Consider the following 15,289-nt stretch of genomic DNA (forward strand, 5'->3'; position numbering starts at 1 on the left):
TTTACCCCTAAACCAATTGCTGCAGCTCGATGTTCCCTGGGCCTGGAGGGACGAGTGCGAAGCAGCCTTCTCGGACATCAAGCAGCTGCTGTCACAACCACCGGTTCTCGCTCACTACGACCCCAGTGCGCCCCTGCAACTGTCGTGTGATGCATCGGCATACGGTATAGGAGCTGTCATCTCTCATGTGGAGCCAAATGGTCAGTGCCATCCGGTTGCGTACGCATCACGTACTTTATCTTCAGCGGAGGTCAATTATAGTCGGCTGGAAAAAGATGCGCTAGCTCTAGTTCCCGGCGTCAAACGCTTCCACTACTATCTTTTCGGGCGTCCATTTGTTCTCGTTACTGACCACAAACCCTTGCAAACAATTTTCGGTCCCAAGACGGGAATACCAACTGTTGCCGCAGCTAGACTGCAACGCTGGGCTTTAGTTCATTCTGCTTACAATTTTACTTTGAAGTATAAGCCATCGATTCAAAACGCCGAAGCAGATAGCTTATCTTGATTGCCTGTGCCAAGTGAAAGTGAAGATTGCTCGGATGACCAGTTCTATCTTCTACGCATGCTGTCCTTGCCAATCAACAGTCGTGATGGGGCACGCGGAACGGCCCACGATCCGATTCTAAAGATGGTCATGCAGCACGTAATGGACGGTTGGCCTGAGAACGTCGTGAGTGAAGAAATGAAGCCGTTTTTTCCCAGACGCTGTGAACTTTCTGCACAGCTAGGATGTCTTCCTCTTGGAATGCGTGTCGTTATTCCTCCGAAACACCAGCCGCAGATGCTCGAAGAATTGCACCAGGGACATCCTGGAATTGTTCGGATGAAAGAACTATAGCACGCAGTTAAGTGTGGTGGCCAGGCACCGATCGCGACATTGAGACCTAAGTGCGTTCGTGCAACCCCTGTTTAACTCAAAGCGCGATGCCTTGCCCGGCTCCTTTGCACCCGTGGGCATGGTCAACCAGACCATGGGAACGTCTGCACATAGATTTTGCGAGACTCATTTTGCGCACGATCAATTATATATTCAAGCGGGGACGCTATCGTGTTCTCGGTTCGACGGCCGATCGCGCGTGGTTCGGTCGAACGATGGTCGGCACGCTGATTTTGCCAGTGCCGTGGACAAGAAAGCCCGTCGCAGTACAACTCGCGCTCGTCCGTTGTGTCGTTGTGGACCTGGTATGATAAAAGTTTCAGTGACGCACTATAGTCGGTCAATCGTTGGAGTGAGAGTCTTGTCGGTCTCATATCGACACAGTGTTGCCGCGCAAGGGTACGTGCAGTCAGGCACGCGCTGCCACCACCAGCAGGTGAAGACCGACGCTGCAATAAGACTTCGTCAGCAACGTGATGTGCTTAATAGTCGCCCAAGTGTAACGCACTGGTTTTTCGTTAAATTTGCTGGCCATCAATGAAAGGCGGCAACTACCTGGCTCACGGTGCAGTCCGGACAACTCGGACGATGCCCTGGCCGCTTTCTCTTTTAAGGTGGAGTTGCAGTCTTATGCTACGCGCGTTTTCTGCACCGCACCGACGTCGAGCTACCAGTAGAGTTTCAACGCGGTGCACGGCACGAGTGTTTGCAGCAGTGCGCGTCCGAGCACTATTTTTCTTCGGGGACTTTCCATCGCGCGACCCTTCCAAAACGTTTAGCGACTAATCCGCTAGGGCACCGCGCATGCGCCGTCGCGCCATGAAAGAGGCGGATAATGCGAAATAATGACACGTTGTTACAACTAGTAAAAAACATGATTGAATAAATATAATCTCAAGCAGCCAACTTGTGACGATAAGTTCAGCACTACCGCGTCCCGCGACTTCTGCAACACCAATCAGAACTTTGCTTCTGAAGGTACTACGTCGGACAGACTTTCTCGCGCCTGCGGCACTGGTGCTGAGTCAGTCATCGTCACCGCGCGGCGGCCTTTCACCCACTTGCGTTCAACCGCGGTTGCTAATTAAGGCGCTCTGCCTTCTATATTTTCAATATATGCGGCTTGGGCAATATATGCGGCGCAAGCCATGGCATGATCCCCCGCGACTGACAACACGAGCGCCGCAAGTGCGAGACACTCCTTCCGACACAGCGGTCGCCAAATCGGGCGTCAGTGCCCGCTGCTTCACCTATTCTACCGCGCCAGCAGAGCGCCGGAGCGCGAACAAACTCGATCCCACTCCGCAATGCCGGCACGCCTAGGGACAAACGTCTACAACACGCGCTAAGAAACCTCCTCCGTAGTGCCTAGGCAGAGTGGTGTATTCAAGGAGCAAATTAAAGCCCCCAGATATTCTCTCGCGCACCCGCTCTTACTCGCGCCTGCGCACAAACGGCTGGTGATCCCTCAAATGAACGTCTTGTCTACTACCCTCCCTAAAACACTGCTTTCAGCAGATGACGACTGGCGGCGACACAAGTTAATGCTTGCGCCGTCGCGGCAGCAGCTCGCATTCCCACAAGCGCAGCCAAATTTGCACTATTTAACGCGACAGCGTTAAGGAGCTCGTGTTGCAGAAAAGGCGTCGGCGGCGTTGGCCGTGAGCGAAAAATGGCGGAAGGCAATTCATAAATAAAAACAACTTGCAAGATGGGCTGGCTGGGAATCGAACCAGGGTCTCCGGAGTGTGAGACGGAGACGCTACCACTCAGCCATCAGTTTTTTTTTATTACCGGCTTGGCAAAAGAAAGTACAATGTGAATATTACATGCATGATGCACGTGCATGACGTACTACATTACACGTGTCTCGATGTTAAATTTGCGGCTTACATATTCATTGGCGAGTCGCTGCGTGTGATTGGGCTGGAATTCCACCGCTAGCTTCAGCGCGCTCGAGTTCTCAAGTGCGCGTGCAGTCTGCTTGTACGTACCGCGCTGTGTGTGCTTTTAATAGGACTTACCTACAAGGGCGCTTATGTATCGAGCATTAGGTACTAGTGAGTACCACAGGTTTTCCCGCTCAGGTTAATCGATGGATGGATGGATGGAATAACTTTAATGAAAGGTCCTGCGAGCTACGGGACGCAAGGTCCCACGTTGGGACCGGGAGTTGTAACTCCCTGGCCGCATCGTGGGCTCGCTGGACAGCCCAGAGCTGCTCCGCCTGGTCCGTGCTGCGTAATGCTTCTTGTAGCCTGGCGGAGTCTTGATCCTTGTTGCGTGGGTCCGACCACACGGCCAGAGCAAGTGATGTAGGTCTAGTGTGCTATGGCAATTTTCGCAATATGATTTTTTGTATAGGTCATGCATGTAGTGATGTAGTCTGTTCTGCGTGGGGTACGTGTTTGAAGCATTCTGAACGTGAGGGCTTGAGGCCTGGTGAGCTTATTGTAAGGTGTGCTGTATATTCTGCTGTCTAGATAGAAGTGCTTTGTGATCTCGTTGTATGTGGAGGGAGGGTCCCGATTCTCGCTGGGATGGTCACGACCAGAGTAGGTGGCGTCGCGGAGGGTTAGGTCTCGCGCGCTCCTGCGAGCCATCTCATTGAGACTGCGAGGGGCGTCCTCGATCTCTCTGAGGTGTGCCAGGAACCAGCAGATGGTGTGATGCTGCAGCGGTGCGGATCTATTGAGTATTTGTAGTGCTGGGCTTACAACTGCTCCTTTCTGAAAGGCATTGACGGCCGAGCGTGAATCGCTGTAGACGTGGGTGGTGGTCGGGTCTGTGAGCGCGAGTGCAATGGCGATCTGTTCTGCTATCTCGGACTTGTGGGTCTTGACTGTGAGAGCGTTTGTGACTTGACCTTGCTTATTGATCGTGGTGGCAACGAAGGCCTTCCTAGTCGGGTACTGTGCCGCGTCTACGAAACAGGCTAAGATCTTCTTATCACGTATTTCGCGCAGGAAGAACGATCCGCGTACCAGCCTTCTGGGTTGATGGTGCGCGGGGTTCATGTTCCGCTGCAGTGGGAGAACCGTGTAGGAGTTGCGTGTGTCAGTCGGAACGCTTTGATATAGATTCTCCATTACTGTGGTGTCATGACCTAGTTTGGCTAGGATTTCTCTACCGGGTTTGGTTCCAGAGAGTCTTGTCCATTGAGCCCTTTCTTGAGCTTCGGCGATTTCTTCAAGTGCAACCCCCAGTTGCAGCAGGAGCTCTGTCTCGGTGTTCTTGGGGATTCCCAGCGCTATAGTTTGACTAGCTTCCTCAGTTGTACATTGAGTTTGTCCTTCTAAGCTACCTTCCATCTGTGCATGGCCGCCTCGTAGGTGAAGTGGCATAGCGCAAAGGCGTGTGTTAGCTTGAGGAGATTTTCTTCCTTAAGGCCGTGTTGTCTGTTTGCTACGCGTCGTATGAGATTCAAGGCATTATTCGACTTTGTCACGATCTTCTCCACTGTCGCGGCGTTTGAGCCGTTCCTCTCAATGAGAATCCCAAGGACTCTGATTTTGCTTACGTGTGCAATGGTTCCTCTATCTTTTGTTCTGAGAGTAATGGAGTGTGTGTCTCTGATTTCCTTCTTTGGCTTGGGACCGCTTCTCGATGGTTTGTAGACGAGGAGCTCCGACTTCGCAGGCGAACATCGCAGGCCGGTGGGAGCGAGGTATTCCTCGATCGCGTCGATTGCTTGCTGCAGAGCGCTTTCAATTGATCCCAGGCTGCCTCCGGGGACCCAGAGCGTTACGTCATCTGCGTATATCGTGTATTTGACGTTCTTGATTTGATCCAGTTTCTTGCCTGGGCCGGCTAGCGCAAGGTTAAAAAGCGTCGGAGAGATGACAGAACCTTGCGGTGTGCCCTTGCCGCCGAGTTTGTATTTCTGGGACTTGATTTCCCCTAGACGGAGGGTGGCCGTTTTGTCACTCGGGAACGATTTTGTATAAGCGTAGAGTCTCGTGCCGAGGTCGAGGTTGGAGATCGTGTCGAGTATGTAGTCATGCGATAAATTATCGAATGCCTTTTCAAGGTCTAGCCCTAGGATTACTCTCGCGTCTCTCGTGTCTGCGTCAATGATCTCATGCTTGAGGGGCTTCATGACGTCTTGGGTGGATAGCCCGGGTCTAAAGCCGATCATTGCTGCGGGGTAGATATCTTTTTCTTCGAGATGCTTCGAGAGCCTGTTTAGGACCGCGTGCTCGGCTACCTTGCCGACGCAAGACGTCAGCGAGATAGGTCTGAGGTTATTGATGTTGGGCGCCTTGCCAGGCTTTGGGATGAGCACGATGAGGGCCGTTTTCCAGCCTTCGGGTAGTGCCCCGTTCCTCCAGATTTTGTTGATTTCCTCTGTGAGGGTTTCGATTGAGCTTTCGTCGAAGTTTCTAAGTCCCTTGTTAGTTACGCCGTCCGGCCCCGGCACTGACTTGCTGTTTAGGTTCTGAAGCGTCGTGCGTATCTTTTCGGTTGAGAAGTCCCGATCTAGCTCTGGGTTGGCTTTGCCGCGATATGCTTCGGCGGTCGTGCCTCTAGCATTTTTGGCCAGCGGGAGGTACTTGTCGGCGAGACGGTCAATGAGCTCATTTTCCGTGGTAATTTTGAGTTCCTCGTGCATGATCCTGTTCAGCGTACGTCCCTGGTCCGCTTTAGTTCTGGTTCTGTCTAAAAGATGTTGAGCAGGTGCCACGTCGTCCCGCTGTTGATGCGGCCGTCCGCGGCGTCGCACACCTCGTTCCATTGCTGGTTAGATAGTTGCGTGCAATATTCTGCAATCAGCCGGTTGAGGGAAGAAATTCTTTTCTTCAGCCGTCGATTGTGTCTTCGTTCTTTCCATCTCCTGGTGAGCGATTGTTTGGCTTCGAGCATGTGAGCCAGTCGGCTGTCCATGCTTTGAACGGGGAGATCTGTCTCTGTTTCCTTCGTGGCCGCCTTAATGTCGGCCTTTAGTTGGGACGTCCATTGTTCAATTGATGCTTTGCCTGTTCGGCGTTCGTGTCTGAACTCGCGGAACTTGTCCCAGTCGACGTACGTCATTTTTCTGGGTTCTCTGGATGGGGTGTCAATCGTTGTCTCAACAATGTGATGATCGCTGCCCAGATCCTCGAAGAGGTTGTTCCACTGATAGTTTGGAACGTTGCGGACGAAAGTGAGATATGGCGTTGTGTCGCGGTTGACCGAGTTACCCAGTCAATTTAATCCAAGCACCATTCAAATTAATCCAACTGCTACTGATTTCAATCCGAGCGCCACTCAATTTAATCCAAGAATCACTGAATTTAATCCAAAGGCCAGCCGAAATAATCCCGACGCCAGTGAATTTAATCCAGGCATAATGCTATTCAAGAACCTCTGAATTTCAAGGCCTCTGAAATTTCTCAAACATATTAGTGGTTAATACCTTCAAAATAAAAGGGCGAAATGAGAGGCAAGTACCTTTCCTGCCAAGTGACTAACGAGAACTTTTGGAGATTTTTTTATTCTACTTCTTCATGAGAGCGACACAGCAGATGACAATTCCCGCAATAATTTGCGAGGAAACGTCAGCATGAATACGTTGTTTGAGTTAATCACACACATACGATTTGGACATCCATGGCTATGAAACAGAACAATTAAGAGTGATTCAATAATAATCACTAGGCCCTGGCCGGGAGGCTACGGTCATAGCGAATGCGATTCACTATTCCACTGCGATATCCGCAGCCTCCAATCAAACACCTCGTCATCGATACCACTAAAACGCTCATGAATAACAATTAGTTGCATAATACACCTAACTGATATGGTCGAGTCGCTAGTGAGCATAAGTGAAATACAATGCGCAGTTCAAGGTTCTCGGTGTTTTGCACGTGTTGTTACGATTGGCCTGCAGGGGTACTGCTCTGCAAACCTATCTCAGCCCGCTTCACTTGTTTCGATCGACCCGCGGGGGTGGCGTCCTTCAGAGAACAGGCGACGGCGACAGCGCTAACCGACCACGCACTTTTTTCGGAGAACTGGAGACCGCGGCAGCGTTAATCCACCATGCGCCTTCTTCGCAGAGTCGGCGACGGCAGCAGGGCTGGCCACGTTTGGCGGACCGTGTACTGTTCGTTGATTCGCCGTCGCCTTCATGGTCTATTTGCAGCATGAGAGATTCTCGGAAAAGGGTGTTTTGCGGTGCGTTTCCTCGGGCCTCAGGATTCGTCACCTTCTGCTGACACTCGTGGCGGCTACTGGAGAATTCAGCTCTAGATTTAAGAGGCGCCGGCTGGGGTGAAGCGTGACAACCGGGCTACGGGGACCCGCTCAACCCGGTGAGTTCTGGGAATCCAAAGTGCGTATGTGAGCGTGTGAACCCTCCCCCTCAAAGGCGGGTCGACTACGCCCCCAACGACTGTGGACGGTCCGATTGGACGAAGGTTGGACAGCAGTTTTCCCTCCCCTAGGGATCTAGGGATGACAGGCTTTATAAGCAGCTGTTTGTCGGCTGCTAGCGGTGTGTGCTGGGTGCTGGAGCTTTGTGCTCGTGTGCTGTATGCTTCGTAGTGGGAGCTTCGTGCTTCTTTTTGCAGTCATGCTAGACTGTTGAAATGTATCTCATGTTTTAATGTAAATAAATCCTGTACTCCTAGTTCCCAATGATGAGCCAAGTTCCTCCCTACAACCCTGTCCACACCCCTAACAATGCTCAATAACGTCATGTATATCAAATGAATGCGATGAAACGAGTGACTCAGCTATACCTACTATAAACTCGTATGCATAAGCCACTAGTGCATATTATTCACATATTTTACTTTCACTGCGGCAGCTTTCACTCGTGTGTGCCGTCAGTAGTATCAATCAAGCTGTAACAAGATGAGCACTCTTTTGTTACCACTGCTAACTGACACCGCCGAGTTATTAGTAATCACTAGTGATGCGCTCACTGCGATGTTCTCCAACTTTCATGCAGAATAGCGTCATAAATATCTAATGAAATATCATTCAGACGGCGATTAAATAACTATATTTTATTAACTGTAGGAGATGCTAAGATTTAGTCACTGGTGATGAAGAGTGACTTCGTGTAGTGTGATGGTCACAGCCATCATTCGTGCACGTCAATGATATAAATGGAAGTGTCAATAAATGATAGTTTTAATCAGTCAACATTGCTAACGGACACCACAGAGTCATTAATGACCACTAGTGATAGGCTCTGTTCGGTGTTCTTGTAGTTTTATGAAATATAGCGTCTTGCATGTCAAATGAAAACTCTTTGAAACAACTATTCAATTATGATCGTTTACAATCAATGAGCATTTGTTCTGCTACCATTGGTAACAGATGTTGCAGGGTGGTTAGTCCTAACTAGTGATAAGCTAAGTTCTTTGTTTTCATACTTTAATACAGCATAAAGTCATGGGTATCATATTAAAATTGAGTCAAACGGCAATTCAAGTTCAAGAGGAAGCTTTAGCTCGAGGGCTCCTATCTAAATACATGTAAAAGGAGAATTCGTTTTTCTCGGCAACCACTGCACCAAATTTGACGAGGTTTGTTGCATTTAAAAGAAAAACTTAAAATCTAGTGACTGTTGGTTTCGAATTTTTGAGTTAGGTCGTCAATTTTTTATTAAAAATTGGCAAATATCGAAAATTTTCAGAAAACGAAACTATCAGGTTTACAACTCTGTAACTCAACCACGAAAAATTATAATACAATTCTGTGAATTGCATCTAATAGTACATCTAAAGCGGACAAAATTGATACGTTACACATGAATATAACAAAATTTAATCATAGGGAAATACAACTTTTGCAAAACCGTTGTAACCAACGTCACAAATTCACGTAAGATGTAGAATGACATATTGAATTTGTCCGCTTTGAATGATCTAATGGATGCCGTTTACAGAACCGCGATATCGGTTCTTGATGCAGAGCTATGAATTTGTAAACTTCGTGCTTCTATTTCTTTCAAACGGTCAAATATTTGAAAATCGTTTTAAGAAAATTCAAACCCTAAATCGAAATTCCGCTTCCAACAGTCACTAGAATTTAACTTTCTCTTTCAAGTGCAACAAATTTCATCAAAATCGGTCCAGGGGTTATCTCATAAAAACGTTTTTGCGTTTTACATGTATTTGAATAGGCCGCGTCGGAGTTGGGCCCGAGCTAAAGCTTCCTCTTAATAACTAGGAGGTGCTCGGAATTTGTCACTAGTGATCACTAGTTGCTTTGTTTGGTATGGCAGCGGCAACCATGAATCGTGCGCCGAGTCATTGATATCTATCAAGTTGTTATTAGCTTTTTTTCTGCTACCATCGCTACCTCATAGTGAAGAGTGATTAGGGATCAGTAGTGATAAGCTCAATTCAGCGTTCTCTTACAATTTCAAATCTAGTGTGGTGTACGTCAAATGATAAGTAATTCTAAAAATGATCCAAGATTAATAACCTGGAGTCACTAGTAGTCATGAATCACTTTGACAGTGATTCATGCCGCAGGTATGAATGTGTTTTCTGTGAGATTGCAGATGTGATCGAAATACTGGTTGTCAATAGTGACTATGTTCACTTCAATTTTCTCGACTACTCACAAATGACAGCTTCATGGAGATAAAATGAAAGGTCGCTCAAAAGGTGATTCAATTATGACAATTAGGAACTGATATGTTTAAGTCAATTGAGGCAATGAAGCCGAAGTGAGGTTTTAGTTGCCAACTTTCTGAATTTTTCAAGCTTTGTGAAATTTCAAGCCCAAATTTCAAGCTGGCCCACCCTCAAATTAAAGTTTCCCCACCCCCAAAAATCAAGTTGGCTCACCCCCAAATATCAAATTGGCCTACCCACAACTACCAAATTGGCCCAACCTCAATTTTCACTTGGCCTACCCGCAAATTTCAAGTAGCCCCACCCTCAAATTTCAGGTTGGCCCACTCCTAAATTAAGTTGGCCCACCTCCAAATTTAGGTTGGCCCACACCTACTATAAGCTTCCCTATGTATTTTTTATGGAGCCTATGTACCACTGTGGGTATTCACTCTGATACTTTTTATTGATTTAAATTCTTTATAATCGCTTATAAAGCTAACAATCACCTACATTTATACTATTATAACGATTAAATGTCTTGGAAAATTACGTATTCTTGTACAGGTACAAGGCATTACACTTTTTGCCTGACAGAACTGGGAAAGGATGCCTACACATTAAACGAAGCTAACCGTTAAAACGCTTTCATGCACACAAAAATATATGTAATATCATATATTACTGCTACTAAACTGCTTCATCGCAAATAAAAGAATTATGTAAGATAAAGAGCTATCTTTTGTGCAATTCTTGATCGGGGAACCGAAAGCCCACCCGAATGCTGCGCGTCTTCCGCGACTGCCCATATTCTGCCCCCCCCCCCCCCCACCCTCTTTTGCTCCCGGCAATGTGGCCGCCGGCGGCTTCAGTTGCTCCCCGGCGTAGGCAGCCGCAACGGGTGCCAGTCTAGAAGATTTAGTATAGAACCTCCTTGGTCGGCGTAGACAGCTAGCATGGAGGAACGAAAGCGTAGGAGAGGCCCCGGCCAGCACAGGCGTGTTGGAGGAAGTGTGGCGGAAGTCACGTGCTTTTTTTTCGCAAGGGAGCACTAGGACTGGTGCCCCAAACGTCAACGTTGCCATAGCAACCGCTGTCCTGTAGCTCTTGCTGTTGCTCTAGGCCTCTGAAAAGTGAAGTTTTTTCGACCCGTGACATTCTCGCAGCACATTATGTTCGCGAGACAAGCTGACTTTGGAGCGTGGTGTGCAAGCTTGACATAGTGAATGGCTTGACATAGTGAATTGCCAGTATATACTCTTAATGGTGTGGTACTTGATCCTGTTACAAGGCACAAGTACCTCGGAATTCATATTACGTCTAACCTTAGCTGGCATGCGCACATTGAGCACATCACTAACAAGGCTAATCGCATGCTCGGATATCTGAAACGCAACTTTCACGCAGCCCCAACTAGCATCAAACTTCTACTCTACACCACACTCGTACGTTCACAACTGGAATATGCTTCATCAATCTGGGACCCTGGTGTTAAGAGTTTGATCGACCTACTGGAGATGTTACAACACAAATCAGCGCGGTTTATTCTTTCTGACTTTCGGCGTACATCAAGCGTAACCACTATGAAGACTACCCTGGGCCTAACTTCACTTGCATCACGACGCAAAATTGCACGCCTATGCCTTTTTCACAAAATATTTCATCATGAGTTCATTGGCTACGAGTTACTTCTTCGCCCTTCATATGTTTCACGCCGCACAGATCACATACATAAGGTAGGCATTTCTACATGCAAAACTAAAACATTCTTGGATTCTTTTATTCCTCGCACATCATATGACTGGAACCACCTTCCTTCCTCAATTGCCACAATTTCTGACCCTGTATTGTTTCGGACTGCTGTTACCGCTTCTATTGAATGATATATTGTGTTGATCACTTATTCTAACTTATCTATGTCTTGGTAATTGTTCTCTGCTGTTGCTTGTATTTTCAGTGTTATGTATTACCCACTCCCCTCTGTAATGCTTTGCCCTGAGGGTAAAATAAATAAATAAATAAATAAATAAATATGTGTTTTGGGTCTGTAGGTCCGAGTGTCAACCTGCAACAGAACGAGAAGAATGGGTGTCAACCGAGGGGCCCGACTTTTATTAGCCGTAGCATAAGAAGCCAACAAACACTGGCACCAAGGACAACATGGGGGAAATTACTTGAGCTTAATAAATGAAATAAAGAAACGATAAATTAATGGAAATGAAAGTGGATGAAAAAACAACTTGCCGCAGGTGGGGAACGATCCCACAGCCTTCGCATTTCGCGTGCGATGCTCTACCAATTGAGCCACCGCGGCGCCGTTTCCCTGTCCACTTTCTTGTGTATTTATGTTTGCTTGTAGAACCCTGGGAGTGTTAGCCAGCGCTACCACTCACAGACCTTGGCGGAGGATGTGGAACATCCTTTCTGCCACAGGCGTCACGAGAACGTCATCTCTTTGCGTGAAGGCAACCGGTCAATAAACCCACACATGCTACCTGAAGGCATCAAGGTTGCCGGCAACAGATACACTTAAGTTATCACGGCGTGGGTCTGCGCCGTCTTCTTCAACGTGCCACGGAAAAACACAAGAGCGCGACTGCTTCACTAAAGCTGTTAGAGAAATTTGGTAGGCTTTGTTCTGACGCGCATCGGCAGCACACACGTCCGGCGGCTCGTAGCAATGCAAGTTCAAAGCTCGCTCCTACCTGCTCCGGAGAGCCCATTGGAGGCGCAAAGTGAGATGGCACACCAACATGGCTGCATTTACGACTTCAAAAACGTGACGTCAGGGCCTCTCCTATTTTGTTTCTTTCCTCCATGACAGCTAAGGTATATGGTGCCTAGATGGGTAGGTGTGCCCATAGAGTTTCATACAATAATTGATGTGCCAACCGAGCGTAGTTCACCACTTCTCCAAATCATGAAGCAGAAGTGGCGCTGCGCAGATTATAACGGTTCAGCTGCGCACAACGTCGGCAACGCTGTGTGGACGAGCAGCGTGTTTGATGGTATCTCTGCCTCTGATTTTAACTTTGATGTACGCGTTATAATACCGTTCCGAGTAATGCAAGCAAAGCCAAAATGGGGAACTTCTTATTATCCTACAGTCAGAGAAGACGAAATGCTGAAGCCAATTTTCTAGCTGGGCGATTAGTCTCATTTAGTGGTATAAACGTGGCACTATCTCATTTCATTAAAGGTGCAGATGCATTTTTTCATGCATAAAACCCTACTGCAATGGTTTTATACGGCATATGGAAACGCGATTACGCGATATTAAGCGAGTTCTAATGTTTCACTTTCGAGAAATTTAGCTATTGTGTTTTATTTATGCCTCACTTACGGTATTTAAATTGGTACAATAATTGTGCTGGTAAGTGCATATGGTTCACTGTTCGGTTGCAATAAAAATAAAGCAATACGCCTTACACTATATTCGTGAATATATTTAAAGTACAAGAAAAGCTCTCGCACTCGACTCAGCAGATACACCAGCATAGCGCCACAAGGCTGCAAGGTTGGTCCACCACATCATCACACGCGCCTCAACTTCAAGTGCTTCCTCTTCTCCCTGTTGCTTTCGCGCGCAATGTTCTTGCGCTTGACAAGAAAGTAAATGCGTGTAATTGAATAAAACTTCGCAACATCCTTTGTGAGCTCTTTCTTGTGTCACACACAGCCGATAAAATTCCGAGGGTTCATCTGCAGAAAGGATGCAAAGTCGGCGATACCGTTCCTTCGTAACTCATTTTAACTGAAGCAGACCGTAAAGGCGTCTTCTAGCGATGCTAACGGTTTGGTTAGTGCTTCAGAAAGGAGCAACAGCCCTGGTCTATACTCATATGCAGCTAAAGTGACCACTTGGGAGGAGGATCTGGGTCTGTTGAATTCAGTAAGGTCCCTGAGCAACCGGAACACTTGGTTCTTTGCAGGAACGTCCTTGCTATATAGCCTCCTATACAGAATATCAGCCTGGAGTCACTTTTCCCTGTAGCAGCGCAGCGGTGTTCGATGTCGCAGGCACTGAGCACCTCATGTGCGGCTTGCAAAGAAGCGCCCAGAGCTCACTGGTGCTCTGGGCCTCTCGCTGTTACGCATTTTTTTACGTTCTTGCCATTTTCGTCAGAGTCATTTCATCAAGGATGAGCAAGAAGATGTTCCCACGACCACCTGAACAAGGTCAGTCGTTTACTTCATCGCTCATTTTTGGACGAAGTGCCTTTGGAGGCTCGGACCAGCTCGTTTCCTGGGAGAGCTCAACGCCAGAAGCGATGGACTCTGACAGCGAGTACACCGTAGTCATGGGCTGCCGTATGAAGAAGATGCGCCGTATGTCGACTGAGGCGACTCCATCGAATCAGAGTTAGAAGGAATCCTTCATGGTTTCTTACATGCCGCTCTCGACGTCACACAGCATGAACTCCCTCAGCAGGCAGTTTCTAACCGAATATTTCGAAATTGTGGCCCCTGGGCAAATCAACGAGATCAGGATCAACGCTCGCAAGAACATCCTGACAATAGATGTGAAAAATTCCGCAATACTTGAGAGGTTAAAGACCATTCCACAGTTAAGCGCAATCCTCGTCCGCTCCTTTATTACTTACGGGAAGGAGACAACGAGTGGAGTGATTTCATACTTGGAGCTTGAAATCATGCATGCGGACCTCAAGAGTCTTGACGTCATCGGTGCGTATTCTTAAGATTCACCGCTTGGGGCACTCCCGTTGTATCAAGTTAATATTTGCTTCTTCGACATTACCAGCGTCTGTCAAATTGGGCTACGTGGTACACCGAGTACGACCATTCGTTCCGAGGCCTGTTCAGTGCCGGAAATGTCACAAGATAGGACACGTGAGCGCTGTTTGTAGAAGCAAAGCCACCTGCTCGCGTTGCGGCGGAGAGCATGATACTACCGATTGTGAGGCGTCCTCATTTAAATGTCCCAAATGTAGTGGCTGTCACGAAGCGACTTCGAAGGAATGCCCGATGATGAAACAAAAGGTTCGTATTCTTCGAAAAATGGCAAGAGACCAATCTTCACGTAACGAGGCTGCTCAATCTGTTCGGCAAAGTGACCAATGCTCACGACAGAAGCATCACAAAACCATTTCAGGAGAACTACCTAGCGTGGCACAGGTACCACGGCCACCTCTGCCTGTGCGTGCATCAAGGACGGTAACGGCGTCTACTGATAATTCAAGGTCGACGAGAGCACGCGGCAAACATTCACCACCACGGCTGATACAGACCCGGAATGGCCTTTGCTGCCCACTAGGCCCACGGCCATGCCAGTGCGCCCTAGTGGTCCTCTGCGCCATGAAGCCAAGAATTATAGGGCCAATGAAACCGGTGACACTACAGGCAAGCAAGGAGATGAACACAATGAGAAGGAGAGTGTACAAAAAATGCTGAAGCACCTGGTAGAGTCAATGTGCATGATTCTCGGTGGTCTCGAGAATCCGGCCGCTAAAAGTGCCCTACAAGTGCTCGCCGTGCTGGAGCCGCTTATCGCAGCTCTTTATATGCTATGAAGCTTTTGTTTGGCGCTTGTGCTGTTCACGCAGGGGAGGCCCACACACTAGCTTCGTCCTAGCGTCTTTATTTTTAAGTTCACTTGAATTGGTGACTACAGACTTGATACGAAACCTGATAGTGGCTTCTAGGATGAAATTTGTGAATGTTTATCATCAGAGTGCTGAACTTGCTTTCACCTTTACGCATCCCTCTTGCTATGTCATCATCATCCGTCATCCCACCTTTACGTCCCTGTTCCCCCTCCTCCTGTGCAGAGGAGCAGGATAGAGCGCTTTAGCTCAGGCCGACTTCTCCGCCTTCTTTCAATTAAGTTATCCCT

The sequence above is a fragment of the Dermacentor andersoni genome, chromosome 4 (assembly GCF_023375885.2).
Source record: "Dermacentor andersoni chromosome 4, qqDerAnde1_hic_scaffold, whole genome shotgun sequence".
Classification (NCBI taxonomy): domain Eukaryota; kingdom Metazoa; phylum Arthropoda; class Arachnida; order Ixodida; family Ixodidae; genus Dermacentor; species Dermacentor andersoni.